We start from the raw sequence: 21,052 nt of genomic DNA, 5'->3' as shown, positions 1-21,052 counted from the left end.
ATCAGATGCCCGTGAACCTGCATAGGCAAAAAGGACTTCTGCTTCCAAACATCATCTTCGATTATTTTATCACTGGCTAGCCTGTGCCATTTCTGCAGCGTTTGTGATGGACTTCTATCACTGAGGTTGTCATTTGCCAGCAGCTCTGCAATGCAGGATTGATTTGAGTGTTGTGTTCGCTCCAAGATGGCTGCTTTAAGATGGGCGTCACAGTTTGCAAAGCGGTTAGTGCCAGTGTTTAGGACCAGGCTTCAAATCCTGCATTGTCTGCTATGAGTTTTTATGTTCTTCCTGTGACTGCATGGGTTTCCTCCAGGTGCTCTACATTCCTCGCACCCTTAAAAAAAATGTACGGGGGTTATAGATCAATTGGGTGTAATTGGGTGACATGGGTTCATGGGTTGTGTAAGGTAAAACATCATGAGATGGGAATGTGTAAGGAGTTACCCTGTGCAGGGCTGTAACAAGATGTGAATGCATCCTTGTACTTACAAGATAAGAGAGACATTGATGGATTGAGAGGCAGGAAGCTAGCAGGGAAAGGATAGCAACAGTTTTAGTCATTGGACAAGTAATGATATGATGATGTTCTAAGCACGTATCCAAGGGTATAAAAAAATCACCATTTTGCTGATAACGGCAGAATGCATTCTCCGACTAACATTGTTAGTCGCAAGTGTTACAATCCGGTAATAAAGAACAAAGAACCCTGATTTCGACTCAGTCTGGTGTTTGTCTCACTCATTCATGAACAAAGCAGACCTAACAGTTGTAAGGGCCTGTTACCGTGCTATATGTCTAATTAAAAAATTAAGTTTAAAAAAAAATTAAGCACATCGTATGGCATCATTTCATCAGGATTAAGCAGCACATTTTCTACTTCATAAGCAGGGAACAAGCAGCGAGAAAGTCAAACTTCGTTCTCTGGTTGATGACATTCAGTGAATGGAACCGTGCCTTCAGGATTGAAAACCACACTCATGCATTGGTTGTAAAAAGGGTGGGGACTTCGAGTTTGCCCATCGACTGCCACTGTGCCACTTCTATCATCAGCTATTTCCATACGAGAAAGGAAGATTTTACGTAGTAATGACATCACCAGATGTAGGAGTTACAAAATCTCACAACGGAACAAATAACAAATGAATGTTAAGCTGTGCAAGACACTTTGTGCCCTTAGTTTAATAGGCACGACTCAATTAGAGACTAACTGCTTAAACCTATCCCGCTGCATTCCATGTGTCCCTGCTCTCGACTGGTTGGCCCGCCCGAATGTAGGCCCCAGTGAGTCACCAGAGATAACAGGCCCCATACAAAATGTGCCCTTCCCCATTTAAACACTTTACCATTTGGTCTACTCCTATACCAGTCAGAGAATTGCGGTCACTTTCACCAAAACGCTCCCCTACCGAGTGGTCTTGTCACTAGTCTAGGATCATTACCCATTACTTGATCCAGTATGGCCTCTCCTCCAGTCAGCCAGTCGACATACTGTATCAGGAATCCTTCTTGGACACACCTGACACATTCTACCCCATCTATCCCTCTTGCATTTAGGAGGTACCAATCAACATTATTCAAATAAAAGCACAAGAACATTAACAGGAACATTCATTTGTCTCCCTCATTCTGCTGAGCTTTGAACTTTAGTTTGGTAGGAATCCATGGAGCATATTCACAAAATACATATATTTAACTGTGCAAGATTATTTTATAGCTGGGGAGAGTACTGAACTTCAAAACAATAGCTCTTGAAATCAAACTGCATGCTGATTGGCATCACGACTGTCTGCTTTTGACACATCCATGAGATAAGCACTCCTTTTGTGTGAATAACCTCGCTGAAGCAATTTTGGAGCTCAAATGTCAATTTTAAATGTGTCTTGAGATCACCTTTCAGTCTTCAGTTATGTATTCAAGAGATCAGTTAGTTTTCCTACTAATACCGTATTACTCTTTCAGTTCTGGTTTTACCCTTGGAAAGGTTCTTTGTACTTTCTTCTAGGCTTCTTTTTAATAATTTGCAGACAAGAATTCTTCACAATACTTCAAGTGTGAGCTTTTCAAGTTTGACTGAATGTTTGGTTTTGCCGTTACAAACCACAGGGCTTCGTTTTATACTTTGGATGTTCACAAACTACATTGGTACATGTTAAGAGTTGCTTCTATTTTCACCCACTCATCATATTGCATGCAATCAAAATTGAAAGTACTGACCACATTGCTTTTTTCATTGTTAAACATTAAAGAAATGCAAAAATAAATGTTATCATTGAAGAAACTCAACAATGCTCTTGATATTAGTGCATTGTAGACGTAACATATGGTTGCCAGTGCTGTCTCCCTTACAAATACTTTTGCTGAAATGTAATTTTAAAAATCTGCCTTCAGTTGATGCTTGATGGTAATCTTTCAATATTCCTACCAGTCTTCCAAGTGGTCAAGTAAAACCAAAAGCATTTCTTCAAATTTCATGACAAATTATACAAAAATTTTGAAGAGATGCATTTGGAGTACCTTGTTATTCTTTGGTTTGTTTGAAAAATCTTAAACGTTTGTGCTTTTAATCAAGATTTTTCAATCACAGAATCTGTATAATACCAGGTTTGAGCAAAATTTACACTAAATACATCACGTAATGTGTACTGTTATGGAGTCCAGAGGACCCCAAAAACCAGCAACAATAGATATGCACACAACACAGGGTTACTTAAACAAAAGTAGTTTTAATTATAATTGAACAAGAAAACAGAATTAAACTCTAACTTATTAATTAAACTACCTAACTACTTAATCCCCCCCCCCCTCTAATACTAAATGCAGGTGTGTGTAAAGTATATTTAAGATTAGAAAAGTTCTTTGGTTCACAGTCCAATTTCACTGGTTGCAGGGAATTCTTGTACTGTGTACAGAAGTTAGCATTAACAAAGTACACCAGTCTTTGGTGCTTAACAGGCAAATGGTTATCACTCAGGAGGGTTCTTGCTGGTTTTCAGAGATTCCTTTTCCAGGACATCTGCAACTGATCCCTTCTCAATCAGTCTTGCTGATGAAACTTGTCCTCTTCAGGGTTCTCCAGATGATCCTCTTTCTTTCAGGTCATCTTTCACACTGCCAGCCTTTGCCTTTGACCAGGCAGTCTTCCAAAGTTTGCCAGCTTGTCCCTATGGAACGCATTTCTGTCTCTCTCCTTCGTTGTTTCACATCCTCTCTCTCTGAGAGCAAAACTCTTCTTCACTGCCTACAAAGATCACATGCCCTCCCAGGCAAGATGCTGTCGATATTTGTTGCATTCTGCAAAAGTCCTAAAAATATTCTGCGTTTTAAAATGTACGTGTGCAAGCTGCTCTAACAATTCCTCCCAAACCACCTCTAAATACTCTTGTCACAAGGTGAAAGCCCAGTCAACCTGTCACGAGATTGTTATTACAATCACCAAATCATCCTTCATCAATGTCACTAATGATCAGAAGTTGAATGAACCAAGTTGAAAATCATAAAAAAGTTATAACGAGGAAAGAGAAACCTCGTTAGAATGCGAATCATTAATCCGCGGAATCGCTCATAGCGCTGGTATCTGTGGACCCCAAACTGCTAAGGGGCGGGCTGATGACAATCAGCCGGTGACCCAATGTCCCGCGGCGGCGGCCCCTGCCCTGATGTCCCACTTCAGCTGCTGTTGCAGCTGTTTCACGACTCGGCTGTACTGCAGTATGAAATCTTGGACCCCAACTATTGCGTTCTAACGAGGTTTTACTGTATTTAGCCTGTCAAGTTTATGCTAGCTCTATCAAGGGTTAGCTCAGCTATTCTCACATCCCCCATCCTCTCCTCTTTTTTGTTAGACATTTATCCTTCTTCCTGTTGGATGTCAAATTGAATTGGTTCCCACTGTTACTGCTGGCAATTTATTACAAGCCTAATCACTTGTTGGGGAAGAGTACTTTTCAACATCACTTAAGCTTGTCAATTGCTTTCATTCTCATCATTCCAGCAATAGAAACAGTTTCTATTTATCTTGACTCATAATTTTAAATACCCTATCAGATCACCCACCAATTTCTTCCATTTAAAGAACTGCCCAGTTTCTAAAGTCTATCTAGTTCAGAGAGAACATTGAGTAATGTTTCTTTTATTGTAATAAAGAAATTTGGATTCTTTAAAAACCACAAAACTTTATTAGCTAACGTACACAAGACCATGTGGAGGCATCCATCTTGAATCAACAGAAGCTACCATAAACTAGTCTCTAACTCCCTTTAGCAGGCAGGAGGATCACTAGCACTCTATCATTATATCCCCTTTTCTTGAGATGTTTAATCTAACAAAATTACACACTAATACAGTATTCATTTCAATTTAAAGTTCAATACAAACGTAAACATAAACAACGGCAGCACAAACTTTTAAAGTGCGTGGTTCTTTTTCTTTTAGAGATTCAGTCTGTCAGGTGTTTTAATAACGCGTGTTATCTTCTTATAACAGATGCTTATGTCGGTTCTGCTGGTCCACTATTGTCTATCACTGGGGTGTTTCCTCTGTTGCCCTGCAGGCTGGATCCTCTGCATTTGTCTGTTCCTGCAATGTCTCTTGCATTTTCAGGCTCTTTTGATTCCTCCTCTGTATTTGGCCCTCCTCTGAGAGTGTCGGACCTTGGATTTACTTCCTCCAGAACAGTGGCCTGTTTGTTGGTATCTCTGAGTCTCACTGTGTCGTGTTACGCCAGTGGCCCCAAGCCTCTTGCTGACTTGTCATATTTTGCTTTTTGTCTCCATTGCAGTTGCTTTTGTTTCCATTTGACACCTTCAACATCTCTGTTCTTGTTTGGGTCTGCAGAGAGTAGAGAATTGTGGTGTGTCATCTACGTCCCATCAGCAGGTGACATGCCATGTTCAAGTGGAGATGCTCTGTAACTCAATGGAGCTAGATATGGATCTGAGCCATTGTCAAGAGCTTTTTTGAGCAACTGTTTAACTATGTGAACTCCTTTCTCTGCTTTATCATTTGACTGTAGATGCAGAGGACTTGAAATCACATGTCAAAAATCATACTCTTCTGCAAAGTTCTGAAATTCTCTGCAGCTGTAGCATGAGCCATTGTTGGTATAGACAAATTGAGGAATTCTATGCCTTGCAAAGATCCATTTCATATATTTGATCACATAAGCAGTAGACATGTTAGGAAGCAGCACCATATCTGGATAGTTTGATAGATAAACAATAACCAGCAAATAATTTTTTTCATCCATCTGGAGCAAATCAGACCCAACTTTCTGCCATGGATCTGTTGGTACATCAGTTATTTTCATGGGTTCCTTTGGCTGCTTTGCTTGAATTAATTCTGTAAATGCCAGTGTATATCCCTGGCCAATAAACAGAAGTTCTGGCCCTTCTCTTGTTTTTTTTTCCATTCCAAGATGCCCCCAGTGCACTCTTTTCAGCATCTCATCTTAATTTATCATTCATACCATGCTCACATGCTAAAGACGAGTTGCAGTGATTGAGGAATGGTAATTCTGCTCTGTCCTGCCCATTGACAGCACTCAGCTCAGCTCTGATATTATAGTATGGCTAACATTCATCTCTAGGCCATCCTTCATTTAGATTCTTTATGAACTTCTGTAGAACTGTATCCATTTATATTTCAACTGTGATCTGTTTGGATTTCATGTCAGATACAGGAAGAGATTCAGTGATCAGGTTCATGTGGAGATTCACATCTGTTCTGTGGAACTCTCATTGTTTGCTTCACGCTGCATCATTGCCTTGGATAACACATCAGCTAACACAATCAGTTTCCCTGATTGGAATCTGATAATGTTCCTTCTTTATATTGGCATTCAAGTCTTTTGGGCCCATACACACAAGTAGATCATTGTTCTTCTTTTCGATACACACCACACCCATTCTGTGGGCTCCTCCACTTTCTTTATGATCCCCTAGTGATGTCATTCGGTCAAGTTCCTACTTGAGCTTTTCTCTTAGTGCTGCTGAAACAAGCCTCAGGACATGCACTACTGGCTGTGCATCCTCCTTGAACTATATCTTCTAGATGAATGGTAAAACTCCAAACCCTTTGAAAATGTCTGGAAATTGATCCAGTATTTCCTCTACGCTGTTCAGTGCATGGTCACTGTTAATATGGTACACCCTCTTGCTAGGCTTTAAGTTTTCACATGCTTTGTCACCAAGCAGTGAATAATGTCTATCTGGGACTACTGTGAACCTGAGGTGGTGCTCTTTATCTTTAACTTTCACCTTGAGTTTACATATACCTTTCGTGTTGATGCTCTGTCCATTGTAGGCTTTGAGCTGTACAGGATTTGCATTGATGTATGGTTTTATCTTCATTGCCATGATGTTGCGCTCACAGATCAAATTGACCTTTGCCCATGTGTCCAGCTTGAAAGGAATATCTGTTCCATTTGTATGTAATGACACAGCCCACTTGTCCTGCTTGGCTCTGTTCACATTTGGCTGTTCAGTGTCTGTTGGTTTAGAATCTTTCTGCACTACCATGTCCACAAAAAGTGTGTCACTGAGGGCAGTTTCTTCTACAGTGTGTACAGTTTCACTTCTGTTTTGTTTCCGTTTGGGGAAAACGCTGCTTTGCTTAGTGATTCTGCCCTTTGCACTTATTACAGACTTTTCCATATGGTGGGCATTGTTTTGGTGCATGCTCCTTTTTGCTTGGTTTCTTTTTATTGCTTTTAACATATGCAAAATACATAAGTGCATATGATAATAATTATAAAGTAAATTAATAAAGTTATGTCATATCAAATAACAGTAAACAAGGTACATAAGAACCTATGTTATTAATTGGAAAAAAGAGAAAAAACATATATAGTGAAACCCCATTATAATGAGATCATAGAACTATAGATCATTACAGCACAGAAAAACAGGCCATTTGACCCTTCTGCTCTGTGCTGACCAATATAACTAGATAGTGTCACTGACCTCCTCTCATTCCATAACCCTCCAGACCACTCCTATTCACGTATTTATCCAATTTATTTTTAAAACTCAAGATTGAATCTGAATTCACCATATCAGATGCCAGCTCATTCCACACTCCTACCACTCTCTGAGTGAAAAACTTTCCCCTAATATATCCCTTACACCTCTTCCCTTTCAGCCGAAAGCTATGACCTCTCATATTTATCTCCCCTAATCTAAGTAGAAACATCTCACATCTACTCCTTCTATACCCCTCAAGTCTCCCCTCATTCTTCTTCATTCCAAGGAGTATTGTCCTAACCTGTTTAATCTTTTCCGGTAATTCAACTCCTGAAGACCTGGAAACATCTTAGTAAATCTCCATAAAATGGCATCGTAAAAAAAGTGGGGTCGTGCTAAATCGGGGTTTCACATATACGAGAACATCAGCAGCAGTGTTTCAACCTGCCTCACCTCCATTTCAGCCGAATCCCAGTCCAACCTGCACAACCTGGCACACTCCACCTACATTACTTGGGCATCACCTCCCTGCGCAGGAGCAGAACCTTTGGCAGCTGAACAAGCTGAGGGAGTTGATGACGCTGGAAGAGAGCACACTGTCGACGGTTGTGCTATGTCTGTCGTCTGTGTTGGCTGCTGCGGTCGGACCAGACCAGCTCCCCGCTTCGACGAGCGGCCACCATTGGGACAGTTGACTGCTGGAGTTCTGTCATGCCTTGCTCCACCACTCACTGGCCTGCCACAAACTCCAGATCCAGGAGTGGGTTGTGTTATATCCAATTTCGGGTTAAATCATGTTGTGTTAAATCTCTGTATTTCAAAACTAAGAATCAAACCCCACACTATGAAGGCTGCTGGCCAAGTTAAGGAGTCCACTACTAGTAATAACAATGGGTTAAAAAAAAAAACAATAATCTACATGTATTGATAGAAACTGAGAAAAGTACTCAAAAACAAAAGTTAAAATCCATTACAGTAATAATGTCTTTCTAGAAAAAGACATGCCATCACATCTGACAACCATCGAGTAAGAATGGGAGGGACAGCATCTCTCCATCTCAGCAAAATGGCCCCTCTAGCAATGAGGGAAGCAAAAGCCACACGGGATTGTGAAGAAGTCAATATTAAATCCATTGCCTCACTCATTACAAAGATAGCCAAAATAGGGCTAGGAGTCAAGTTAATATCAAAAACTAATGATAAAGTGCAAAATACCCCTTGTCAGAAATTAGTGAGAGGACATAACCAAAACATATGATACAAAGTACCTTCCTCAGTTATGCATTTATCACATTTAGAAGAGATGTTAGGATAAAATTTAGTTAACTGAACCTTGGAAAAGTGGGCCCGATGGAGTACTTTAAATAGTATTAATGAATGCCTAGCACAAAGAGAAGATGAGTGAACACATTTCAAATTAGAATCCCATGTAGTTTTGGCAAATGGTTGTTGAAAGCTGAAAGCAATCCCTTATGATTAGGTTTAAAATTATATAGATCCTAAGCTTATTTAAAAAGTAAGTCCTGGGGAAGTTTCAAAGTTAAAGAATTTAGTCATTGCTGTTCCTAATCTATAAATAATGAAAAAAAAAGTGATGTTTTGGTATTTTAAATTTAATAGATAATTGATCAAAAAAGTAAGGTTTTGGTCAATAAATAAATCTAAAAAAGATTTGATACCCAAACCTAACCATTGAATATAGCCAATACCTTGGACCGAAGGTTTTTTTTAAAAAAGGAATTACATAAAATTGGGTTAATCAATATAAAAACCTATGGTAACCAAAATGTTTTCTAAATTGAAGCCAAATTCCCAAAGAGTGTCTGGCTACCAAATTATCAGTCAACTTTGAAGCCAAAAAAGGCAAGGGTGTTCCAAGTATTGATAGTAGTCTTAATCGAATTTTGGTTTGTTGGAGTGATAAGATTGTAATTCAGAATATCGAAGCAACGTTTCTTAGAAGATGATAGGTTTTGAAATTGGGAAATACGAGAGATTGGAAATTGTCATCTACATTATTTATTTAAAAAAAAAGTATTTCAATACTTACGCTACCTGACATGGTTCTTCGAAGACTAAAGGTAATGTACTTGCTAATTTATAAATTATTATAAACAAATTACCTAATTAATCAAAAAAAGGATTTAAGAACAAACACCGGTACAGGATGGAAAATATGTAAGAATTTAGGCAAAACATTCATTTAAATAATATTAATATGTCTAATTAAAGTCATCAAGAGAGGAAACCATTGAGATAGGGACTTCTTAACAGGAGTCAATAGGGTAAGAACATCTTAAACAAATTATTAATCTTTTTAGCAATAGTAATGCCTCGAGAGTTAAAATGATTTTTAACAATGTTAAAAGAGATAGAGGAATCTAAGGAGCAGGAAGAATTCAAAATAAACATTTTGCTGTTATGCAGGTTTAATTTACTGAGAAGTAGCAACATATGTGGAATCGAATGGCCAGGATTGGATATGTATAGCGGAAGATCATCAGCATGGAGAGAAACCTTATGCGATCTCTGCCGATTGCCAAAAAGCAAATGCTAATGGTTCCAAAGCCAAATTAAGTAAGAGAGGACTTGAGGGACAACCCTCTCTGGTTCCATAATGCAGTTTAAAGGGCTTAGAATTAATTGAATTATAAAAAAAAATTGAAGCTGTAGGGGATAGATGCACCAATTTAACGCTCTACTGTAATGGCAGCACTGCCGCTGATGAAAACCCTGATGTGCGGGGAACATGGACACAGCGTTGCTCCACAGGGTCCTACCACCTGGCGTAATCCCAACAGTTTCTTACAGGTTTTAAAGGGCCCGTTAAAGGAGCCGTTGGCGTCTTTTTAAAAGATTCCTGTAGCCACGGGGTCTGTGCCCAAGATGGTAGCACCTGTGCTGGGTAATGTACCATAGGGGAATGCAGACTCTGGGGGAGTAGTGGACTGGAACAGGGCACTAGAAATAGGAGAACACTCCCTGTTGGGAAAAAAATGTCTAGGAGATTAACCTACAGGCATCCGACCACAACAGCAGTCCAGCGACGAGCTCAGCTGCTGAGGGATCCATACAGGCTTGTGGGCTGTTGGTGACATGGTTGAAAGATCCTCACAGGATCCTTGAGACTGGCTCATGCGAATTAGGTATCGGAACTAGGATTCAAGAGGATGCTGACAGCAAGAAGGGCTGCCAAAGGGCCTCGGGTGCTTATGTACTCCTTGTTGTATTGGACGTTTGGGTTTGGAGTCTGGGTCGCCAACAGAGAACAGGGTCCCTTGAGGCTGTTGAGGCTGTGGGAGACCTGGAAACAAATCCAGCGACTCTGAAGGGACTCTCTTCTGCTGTCATTCGGGGCACTGGGCAATGTTCTTGTGATTTTTTGTTTTATGGCAGACAAAAGTTGAAGTATACCATGTACATTACATTTTTTTTACCATGTACATTACATTTTTTTAATGCATTATTACATGACAATAAAAGGAACCTTTGACCTATTGAAACAGAAATAACTGGTTAGAAGACTTGCATTTTTATTTTAGAAGACATCCAGCTACATCATAACAAGTAGGATCGGGAGCAGAAACCAGTTGCTCCGGGCAGATGGGGCTCATTAACCATGGATGGTAATTCATCAAGGAGAGGGAAAATTGATTTTAAACCTCTGCTACCTTGTGGCTACACCCACACATCGGAAAGACGTTGGGAGTAAACCAATACTAGTGTACCCAGCACCAGCACGGCAACTCCTATGATGCTACTGGCACCAAACTGTATAGACTTTCCTTTGGACCTGTCATTAGCATGGAGAGTGGGGGGAAGGGGGTCCCACTACATGGGCAGAGCCTGCCATTCCAGGATCAGCCTCAATAGCCACAGTCAATGCTGTTCAACAAACCAGTGACTAGCAGAGACACAGTATCCATGGTCAACCATGATTGACAGAGGCCACAAAGATCATCAGGTACATTGAGCCTGCTCTGCTATTCAATCTGATCATGATTGATCTGGCCATGGACTCGGCTCTACTTCTGCCTGTTCCCATCACCTTTAATTCCCCTATTACTCAAAAATATATCACACTGTGACCTGAGTACATTTAAAGAGGCTGATTCTACTGTTTCTTGGGCAGAATTCCATAGATTCACTACTCTATGGGAGTTTTAAATAGACACCCCTGAATCTTGAGGCTATGTTCCCTAGTTCTCATCTGTCAGTGAAATTGGCATATTCCTACATGGTCCATCTATCTACTCCTTTCATAATTTAATATGTTGCTACAACATTCCCCCCTCCCTCCCATCCGTCTAAATTTCAATAAGTATTGTGCCAGGTTATTCAATATCTCCTCCTCAAATAACCTCTTCATTTCCAGAACCAACCTAGAGAATCTTCTTTACATCTCCTCCAAAGCCAGTATATCCTTTCTCAATTAAGGAGACCAGAACAGTAAGCAGTGCACCAGGTGCCTCACCAGTACGCTCTACTGTTGGAGCAGAGGCTCCCCGGTCTTAAATTCAATTCCTGGAGCAATGAAGGCTAACGTCCTCTATCTGCTGCACCTGCAACTAACTTTTTCTGATTTATGTCTAAGTACATTGAGATGCCTCCGCACAACAGCCACCTGCAATAGTCCAATGTACTATTTTTTTCAACAAAATGGATGACCCCACAGATACCCATGTTGTACTCAATTCACCAGATCCTTTCCCATTCACCTGATCTATCCAATAACCATTCTGTAGATTCTTGTGTCCTTTGCACAATTTACTTTTCCACCACAGTAAGTGTCATCAACAAACTTAGATATGGAAACACTTGACTCCCTCCTCCATATGATTTATGGAGATTATGAACTGAGCCCTGCAGCACTCCACTAATAAAAAAAGGTATTTTATCTTGATAAAGGTCTCAAGCCCGAAATGTCGGTAGTGTATCTGTCTTTACTATATAAAGAACACTGTTTAACCTGCTAACTTTCTCCAGCATTTTGTTTTTACTTCAACTACGGAGTCCGTAGTCTTCTGTGTTTTACCTATGAAGGGAAACTTCTTTGTTTTACTGTGGAGAAAGACAGAAGGACTGGGGAATGGTCGTGCCTTGAGACAGCCAGCATTACAGCTGAGGAGGTATTAAAGGTCCTGATGCATATGAAGGTAAATAAATCTCCTGGGCCTGATCAGATATTGCTGTGGATATTGTGGGAAGCTAGAGAGGAAATTGCAGGTATCCTGGCTGAGATTCACGAGTCATCATTAAGCCCAAGTGAGGTGCCAGAGGACAGGAGGATGGCAAATGTTGTGTCACTATTTAAGAAGGACTGTTGTGAATAGGCTGGGGATTACAGGTCAGTGAGCCTAATATCTGTGGTCAGCAAGTTAGTATTCTGAGGGAGTAAATGGTCATAAATGAATTAATAAAATTTAATTCCAAAAGGACTAGAATTTTCTGAAATATTCTCGCTTCAAGTTAAAAATGGGGAAGGGGTAAAGGAGACTGCATTTTAAAAAAATCATTTAATTGCCTGAGCTTCTGGCCTATTCTTGTCTCTGCAACAACTAAAACAGATTTCACTGCATATAGGCCCCAGTCATAATGGGCCTTAAAAAGAAGAGAGGAACCTGGGTTACCAACATCAATACTTCATTTTTACTGTTCACAGTTATTGGATATTATCTGTGCAATTGTAAAACAATCCAAAAACTTTGAAACAGAAAAATTTGCCACATGTTCAGCTGAGGAGCATTGGTTTCCCTGTTGCTTCCTTTATAAAAACCATAATTTACAGAGGACAGCAAAAGCAGAGATTTTGATGGGCTCAGTATATAGATTTCCAAAGACAGATATCATTTGATGTTCCATGACCAATGGAAATCATATATGCTGCAACTGGCAGTAATAGCTTGGGTAAGGTTTGATACAGTGTAGATTATTCTTGGAATCTAATACCCTCTAAACACAAAGTGAGGAGAAATCATAGATATTAAATAATCCAATTACTGTGATGCAAATCATAGTAAATCTTTCCTCAAAATACCAGTAGTCAATACACAAGTTTGAAATCATCCACATTCCAAAAATTTAGTCATCTGAAAATCCATATAGAAATTTCTCCATTGATGCTACTATTTTATAACTCCAAAACAGCAATGCATCTTACTAGATTAATCAATTGTTCTTTTATTTGCTCATCACTGCTATTTTCTTTTAAAACAATTAATACAATCCTTTTTTCTATAGATTAATAAATCACATTTTAAACACCAAAACATGTAGGGGAAAGGCAAATCACCTTGGTCGACTGAGGAGCTTTATTATTTGAATTAGTGATTGAAGACAAGGCAAACATTTTTAATCTATATAATTTACAGAGGTGGGCAATTAGTGTTAGGATTCATTGTGAGAAATGTATCCATGCAGATCCCACAACATATTTTTTTATATTTCATTACTCTGGACAGCATTACAGTGCCAATGTGGCAACATAGATCAAATAATAGTATTAAGTGATGCATTTGGAAAATATCTCGTGTTTGAAAATGTAGCATCATTCTTTAAGGTATTAAGTATCTCGATTGAATTCTCAAAAACTATTACATTTAGAACTAGGCATAGAATTTCTTCAGAACTGGTATTGTCTGACCTTTGAAATATTAAGAAGTTTGTTGGAAACCAGTTTCACTTGTATAAATACATATAGGCAAGGATGAACTCTGAGAAAATGTATGATTTCCAAAGTGTTTCATTTATCATTAAAATATACTAATGTACAAAGTAATTTTCTGATTCTAGTGTTTTAAAGTGTATGAGAAATTTCAATGTAACTTGTACATTAGTTATTAACCATCAGAGAATCAGAAAATCACCTTCAATGTACAATTCACACAGAAATTTTTATAAGCAATGATTTTGAAAATCAGATCAACCTAAAGAAAGTAAAACAATACAACCTGTTTTAAAAGCATTTCCTTACAAAGAGTGTACAAAGTAATGAATTTCATGGCCAATAAGTTGGCATCCAAAAATCCTTCAGCAACCAGCATAATCTCACAAATCAGTTCAAAATCAGGAACAACCACTGCTCAAGGTCTTAAAAAAAAAGCAAAATACAAAAATTGATTTTGACTGTAATTCCACAGCCTCCATGTTAGAAAAAAAACACTAATTTTACAAATTTATTGCATCTCAATAAATGAATTTGAACACTAGTCAATTAGCAGCTGAATCTATATAATGTTATTCAACATATTTTAAATACAGAACTAATTTCACAGCATTATTTAATTTACATTGTATATTTTAATATTATTAATTAATGGAGCAGTTGTATTTCCTTTAAAAGAGGTAGAGATAACATCACAATATTTGAACAAATATGGGAACCATACATGAAACACAATATAGAAATCATACCACGGACCTCCACCACCTAAAATGACAGAAGGAGAAGACACCGAAATGAACTGACTCAGTATATAAAAGTAAAAGACAACATTTTTTGTTTATTTTTATTAAGTGATGACATTGTTTAATGGGTTTAATGTATCTTATAGATTGAACTTTGAATAAATGGGAAGGGGGTGAGGGAAGGAGGGAAGGGAGGGGGAAAAAGGGGAGAAAATGACACTATATATTCAAGAGAAAAATATCTGTATGTATTTTGGTCAGTATGGTTTATAGTGTGAAAAATAAAAAAATTATATAAAAAAAAATAAATATATGCAAGGAAACTGATAAACAAATTTGGAAGTTGCAGTAAAATAAATTGCTTCATTATAACAAAACAAAAAAAAATGGGTAGAGATGCCCTGGAAAAACTGAATTTTTTCCCCAATGATATTATCAGAACTGATAGCTTATAACTATTGAGAAAGTTTTAAAAAAAATCTTCAGCTCTTTCAAGAGAAAAGATTTGAGTAATCTGATAAGAGATCTTTCATGTTATGACAAAAAATTGCATGTCCTTGATATCTGTATTTATAGCAGACAATATTAGAAACAATGCATCTTGGTCAATGTAAAATATAAACTTAATGCTCAGATCAGACCTGTGGAGAGAAAGAGAGTGAAAGGGTCTTGAAATTGAAATATTAAGTCTGTTTCTTTTTCCACAGTTGCGCCTTGAATGTTTCCAGTATAAACTGTTTTCAAATTGGTGCTTTACAGCATTCAATATGTTAACTATCAAAAACTCAATTTTTATATTTATTTATATTTAAAAAAAGTTTAGACATACAGCATGGTAACAGACCCTTTCAGCCCATGAGACCGTGCCGCCCAATTACTCTCAATTAATCTACAACCCACTGTATATTTTGAACAGTGGGAGGAAACCAGAGCCCCAGGTAAAAACCAATGCAGATAGAGGGAGAACATACCAACTCCTTACAGAGAGCATGGGATTTGAACCCTGGTCCCAATCAATGGTGCTGTATCAGTGTTCCGCTAACTCTACGTGAACCCTTCCGCACATTTTCGGTGCCATTTTATATAAACTCTGCAATAAATTATTTGGCTTGAATTTATTTATTTGGTCTATATAACAAAAATAAAAAGGCTTGTTTTTTGGTGTGTTATTTAATTGGTGTCAATTTCTAGCCCAAATTCCACTTTGGTGTGCCTTACACCCACTGCTAAGGCAAGCAAGTCATTTTATTAATCATCATAAATCCCTATGATCAAGATCATAAACCCAAGATTTGTATGCCAAAATATCATTTATGTGCTGTCTATAAAGGCTTTATTCAATCTAGCCAGTAAGCTCTGGCTTTGAACAAGAAACAGTATCAAAGCTTGCATGCTGTGGTAGAGCAGCAAATTGAACAGTTACCTTGCTGGGCCAAGGTGTCTATCAAAAGGTTGAGAGCTGATCTAAAAAGGAGCAGATATCAATCGGCTAGAGTACTTCAAATATCAGGCATAAATATCAATGGGCTAAAATAATCGCCTTCCAGCAGAAATATTTACAGAAATAACAATTTACAAAAGTAACAATTTCTTAAAGTAAAACACACACAATGCTGAAGAAACTCATCAGGTCAAACAGTGTCCTTTATATAGCAAAGGTAAAAATACATAACCAATGTTTCAGGCTTGAGCCTTTCATCAAGGTATGGAAAAACGTCAGTGGGCGTCCGAGCAAATGAGTAGGAGGGAGAGATGTGGTCACAAAGGCAGGAGTTGATTGGTGTAGAAAGGAGGGAGGGGACAGCAGCGGTCAAGGGGAGGAGGGGTGGCCAAATGAAGGGAGGAAGGAGAACTGGAAAGGGGAAGGGAAAGAGGGAGGGGGAAAGAAGAGCAGATTAGCAGAAACTGGAAAAATTGATGTTAATGCCATCTGGTTGGAGAGTGCCCAGACGGAAAATCAGGAGTAGTTCCTACAATTTGCAGGTGGTCGGGGTGGGATGGTACATAAGGCCATGGACAGACACTTGAGTTTAATACAATAATCCATATACAAGTTATTAATATAGCGAAGCAATACGTTAACATATATATAGCATATAATTAAAGTAAATGCATAATACAACAATTTTTAAATCTCATCCCTAATTGTTAAATGTGATTGTTAAAATGATTATGCGTAGAAGACAGTTAACAATATTATAATAAACCTCATTATACCTTAATATAGTAATTAAAAAAAAGATATATCTAGTATAACCATAATTAAACCCCATAAATCCACTTATCAAAAAGTAAAAAACTTAAAACTAATACTAATCTAACCCCTCCCTCTAATCAACAAAAACATTCTGCTGATTGGCCAAAACTGCACATTGATATTTAGATCATTGCTAAAGACTGAACAACTGAGGCCCACGCATCAATCCCGATGGAAGTCCAATAGACTCAGTCTGGCAACCTGAGAAAGATTCATTAATTACTCCCAATTCCCAGGTACTCCAATCTTGTGGACCACTCTCCTATGCAGGACCTTATCCAAGCCTTCTGAAATATTTAAAATACGACATTTACATTAATGATTTGGATGATGGGCTAGTAAATTGGGTGAGTAAATATGCGGATGATACAAAAATAGGGGGAGTTGTCGATAGTGAAGATGGTTTTCAGGGACTGCAGAAGGATTTGGACTGCTTAGAAGAGTGGGCTGAAAGGAAGCAGATGGAGTTTAATATCGACAAGTGTGAAGTGCTTCATTTTGGGAATAACCAAAACAGGACGTATGCGGTGAAACGGAGCCCACTGAGGAATGCAGAGAAACAGAGGGATCTTGGAATAACGGTTCAGTGTTCTTTGAAGGTAGTTTTTCATGTAGATAGGATGGTGAAGAAGGCTTTTGGTATGCTGGCCTTTATAAATCATAGCATAGAATATAGGAGCTGGGAGGTGATGGTGTTCAAGGCATTGGTGAAGCCAAGTTTGGAATATTGTGTGCAGTTCTGATCTCCAAATTATCGGAAGGATATCAATAAGGTAGAGAGGGTGCAGAGAAGATTTACTAAAATGTTGCCTGGATTGCAGTATCCAGAATATGGAGAAAGATTGAGTAGACTGGGTCTTTATTCATTGGAACGTAGAAGGTTGAGAGGGGATTTGATAGTGGTATATAAAATTATGAGGGGAATATATAGAGTAGATGTGAATAGGCTCTTGCCCTTGAGGGTAGGAGAGATTGAAACAAGGGATCATAAGTAAAGGGTTAGAGGGCAAAATTTTAGAAGTTACATGAAAAGGAACTTCTTTACTCAGAGAGTGGTGGCTGAGTGGAATGACCTTCCAGAAGAGGTGGTTGCAGCAGGGTCATTTTTGTCATTTAAGAGGAGATTGTATGAGTACATGGATGTGAGAGGGGTTGGAGGGTTATGGGCAGGGAGCAGGTAGGTGGAACTAGTTAAGTTTCACTTAAATCAGTGCGGACTAGAAGGGCCGATATGGCCTGTTTCCGTACTGTAATTGTTATATGGTTATATACTGGCTCCTCATCTATTTTTATTGTCATTTTCTCAAAAAAGTTCCAATATGCTTTGATTTCATAAATTTATAATGAATGCATAAACATTATTTTTCTTTGTTTAAGTTCATTATGATTTGTGATTAAAGTGCACAATTCAGATTTCATTCAAAGTTATTTGCATACATTTTGGTTTGACCATTGAGAAATTACAGCACTTTTTGTACATAGTACCATCATTTCTAGATGCCGTAATCTTTGGGGCACTTGGCTTCACATGTGTTTGTGAGTACTCAGGTATGTTTCATTGTTTCATTGATGTAGGTATAAGAGAGCTAGACTTACTTCTAAGCTTTTGATCACCTTTGAAATTTGTAGTTGCCATTTTTCAACATGAGGACCCAAGTTGTGCCAATGAAATTCAAGGAAGCCATTATGAGACTGAAAAACAAGAATAAAACAGTAAGAGGCATTGCCCAAACCTCAGGATTACAAAAATCAACTGGTTGGAACATCATTAAGAAGAAAGAGCGTACTGGTGAGCTAAAGTCGCTTTTAGGTGTTCTGATGAAGATTAGGCGCCTGCAGGTGTGGCTAGTGGAGTTCAGTCGGCACATTAGGTGGCCACCGAATGGACGGCTTTCTGGCACCTAAACGTGCCAGCTGACTGCTAGCCGCCTAGCAGCGGAAGCCAGCTACTCGGGACAGTGGCAAGTCCCATCCACGTTGACCTCACGTCGTCGCAGCGCGTCAAGGCATGCCTGACAAATAGCTCAGGCATGACTTGACTCCCACTGCCGGTCTCCCCCCACACCCTCGCCCGCCGGACTCCCGCTGCCAGTCTCCTCCCCCCACACTCTCACCCACTGGGTTCCTGCTGCTGGTCTCCTCCCCCCCACCCTCACCCACCCGACGTCTCCCCCCCACCCGACCCCCACTACCGGTCTCCCCCCCCACCCACCTGACTCGCCCTGCCGGTCGTTCCCCCACCCCACCGACTCGCCAGGTACCAGAATCTGTCGGATCCAGTGAAGTTAACGTCCTTACACAAGTCCCGGCTAATGAGGACTCCCCCATCATCCGTATCGCGCAAGAACCATGTTTATACGGTGTCCATCTCAGAACGTTATTGAACCTAGCAAAGTCTTGACCATCGGACGATATACCAGCATCGTGTTCATCATAGCATGTCTCTTAGTTCTCAGGATAAAAGAATGCTGAACAAAGAAAAATAATGTTTAGGTACAATTAGCAGTTGGGAGACCGCGGGGCAGTGCAATATGTGTGGGGACTGATAGCACTGTCGAGAGAGTGTGGGGCAGTGGAATCAGCATGGGGATTGATAGTGGGAAGTCGGAAGAGCGCAGGGCAGTTGGATCAGTGTTGGGACTCATAATGCTGGGACTAAAGGCCATGCTAACATATGTACAACTTACATTCATTTCGAGATCTGACCAGTTGGTCAGAACGGAATTTGGGCATTTGTCAGGGAATGGGTGTATTTAAGCTGTTTCTCAGCTTGGTGGTGCTGGCTCTGATACTCCAGCATTTCTTTCCCAACGGGGGTAGCTGAAAGATGCTATATGTGGGGTTGTAGGGGTCCACAACAATTTTGAGCACCCTGTTCAAACAATGACCCCAGTAGATCATGTTGATGGGGTGGAGGGAGACACCAGTGATCCTCTCTGCTGCACTTAAGGTCCTGTGGATTGATTTTCGATCCAACCACTACAGCAACCATACCACACTATGATGCAAGTGGCCAGAATTCTCTCCATGGAGCTCCTGTACAAAGTGACAGGATGATGGCCTGCAGCTTTGCCCACCTCAGTCTTCTCAGGAAAAGGTTGCACCTTCCTATCAAGTGAAATGTGTGTCTAGGATAGGTCACTTGTTAAGTGAACTCTGAGCAATTTGGTGCTCTGTACTCTCTCCACTACTGTCCACAATCATCTCCCTCGACTTGTCTACATTGAGACTCAGCTTGTTATTCTCATACAATATCACAAAATTTTCCACTTCTCTGTAGTGTGATTCATCGTTGTTCCTGCTGAGGCCAACTTCTGTCGTGTCATCTGCAAACTTGACGACTCACCTTTCAGTATTTTGAAGAGACCATTCTCTCAGCGATTCCTTTATCCATCTTTAACAATACTCACTCCTTCTCACAGCACTTTAGCATTCAATACAAGAAATACAACATTTGTTTATCCTCCTCCCTTTACATTTAGTGTTTAAAAGCAGCCCTTCTGCATGGAATAGCAAGTAACTCACACTCTTTACAATTTAGTGCATTACAATCACTGCACAAACTATTGACTCCTTTACATTGGGGAATTCAAATACAGCTTTGTAATATATTTCTGTTCAGATCAGAATCAGACTTATTGTCATGAATATATCAAGAAATGTATTGTTTTGTGGCAGCTGTATGGTACAGAACAAGTTACAAAAATTTCTATAAAATTATATTTATGTAAATACAATATTTTTTAAAAAGTAGTGCAAAAAAAAGTGAGGTAATGTCCATAGGATAATTGTCTGTTCAGAAATTTGATGGTGGAGGGGAAGAAGCTGTTTTTGTAACATTGAGTGTTTGTCTTCAGTCTCCTGTATCTCCTCCCTGATGGTAGCACTGAGATGACTCGGGGCACCTAATTGCCTGTTATTTTCCAATTTAATTTCATTCTATCTTTTTGCCTGTGACTTCCTGCACTGTTCCAATGATGCTTAGTGCAACGTTAAGGAACTGTATCTCATCTTCCATCTGAGTGCAGTACATTCTTTTGGACTCAATTGAATCCATCAATTTCACTTAGCAGGCTTTCCCTATCTGTGATGGAGCTGGGTGGATGCGTCATAAGGCCATCCAGCCTGTGATATTAACAAGGTTTTTTTTCCACTTTGCATTGATGGTGTCTGAATTTTTTTTAGCCTTTGTTTTATTCCATATTTTCAATAACTATAATGCTCTGCATTTGACACTCCAACAGATTCTTTCCTTTTTCTAGCTGCCAGAATTGTAAGTAGTTGTTACCTGGACATATGCAGCCTGCATCTTTTCTCAGAGTCCTTCCAGTTCTCCGTAACTTAAAACATGCTGATTTTCTGCTTTTCCCAGCTTTGAAGATGAATTAACCTGAATAGTTTAATCAGTTGTTCTTTCCATAAGCCA

General features: G+C 39.3%; 1 pseudogene; it reads right to left on the bottom strand.

The window, feature by feature from the left end:
- The window catches only part of LOC138759896 (dynein axonemal heavy chain 11-like), a 119,850-nt pseudogene extending 113,173 nt beyond the window's left edge, over positions 1-6,677 (bottom strand).
- Positions 6,678-21,052: the final 14,375 nt, after the last annotated feature.

This window comes from Narcine bancroftii, chromosome 1 (assembly GCF_036971445.1).
Source record: "Narcine bancroftii isolate sNarBan1 chromosome 1, sNarBan1.hap1, whole genome shotgun sequence".
NCBI lineage: Eukaryota > Metazoa > Chordata > Chondrichthyes > Torpediniformes > Narcinidae > Narcine > Narcine bancroftii.
This window is presented reverse-complemented; position numbering and strand designations above follow the sequence as displayed.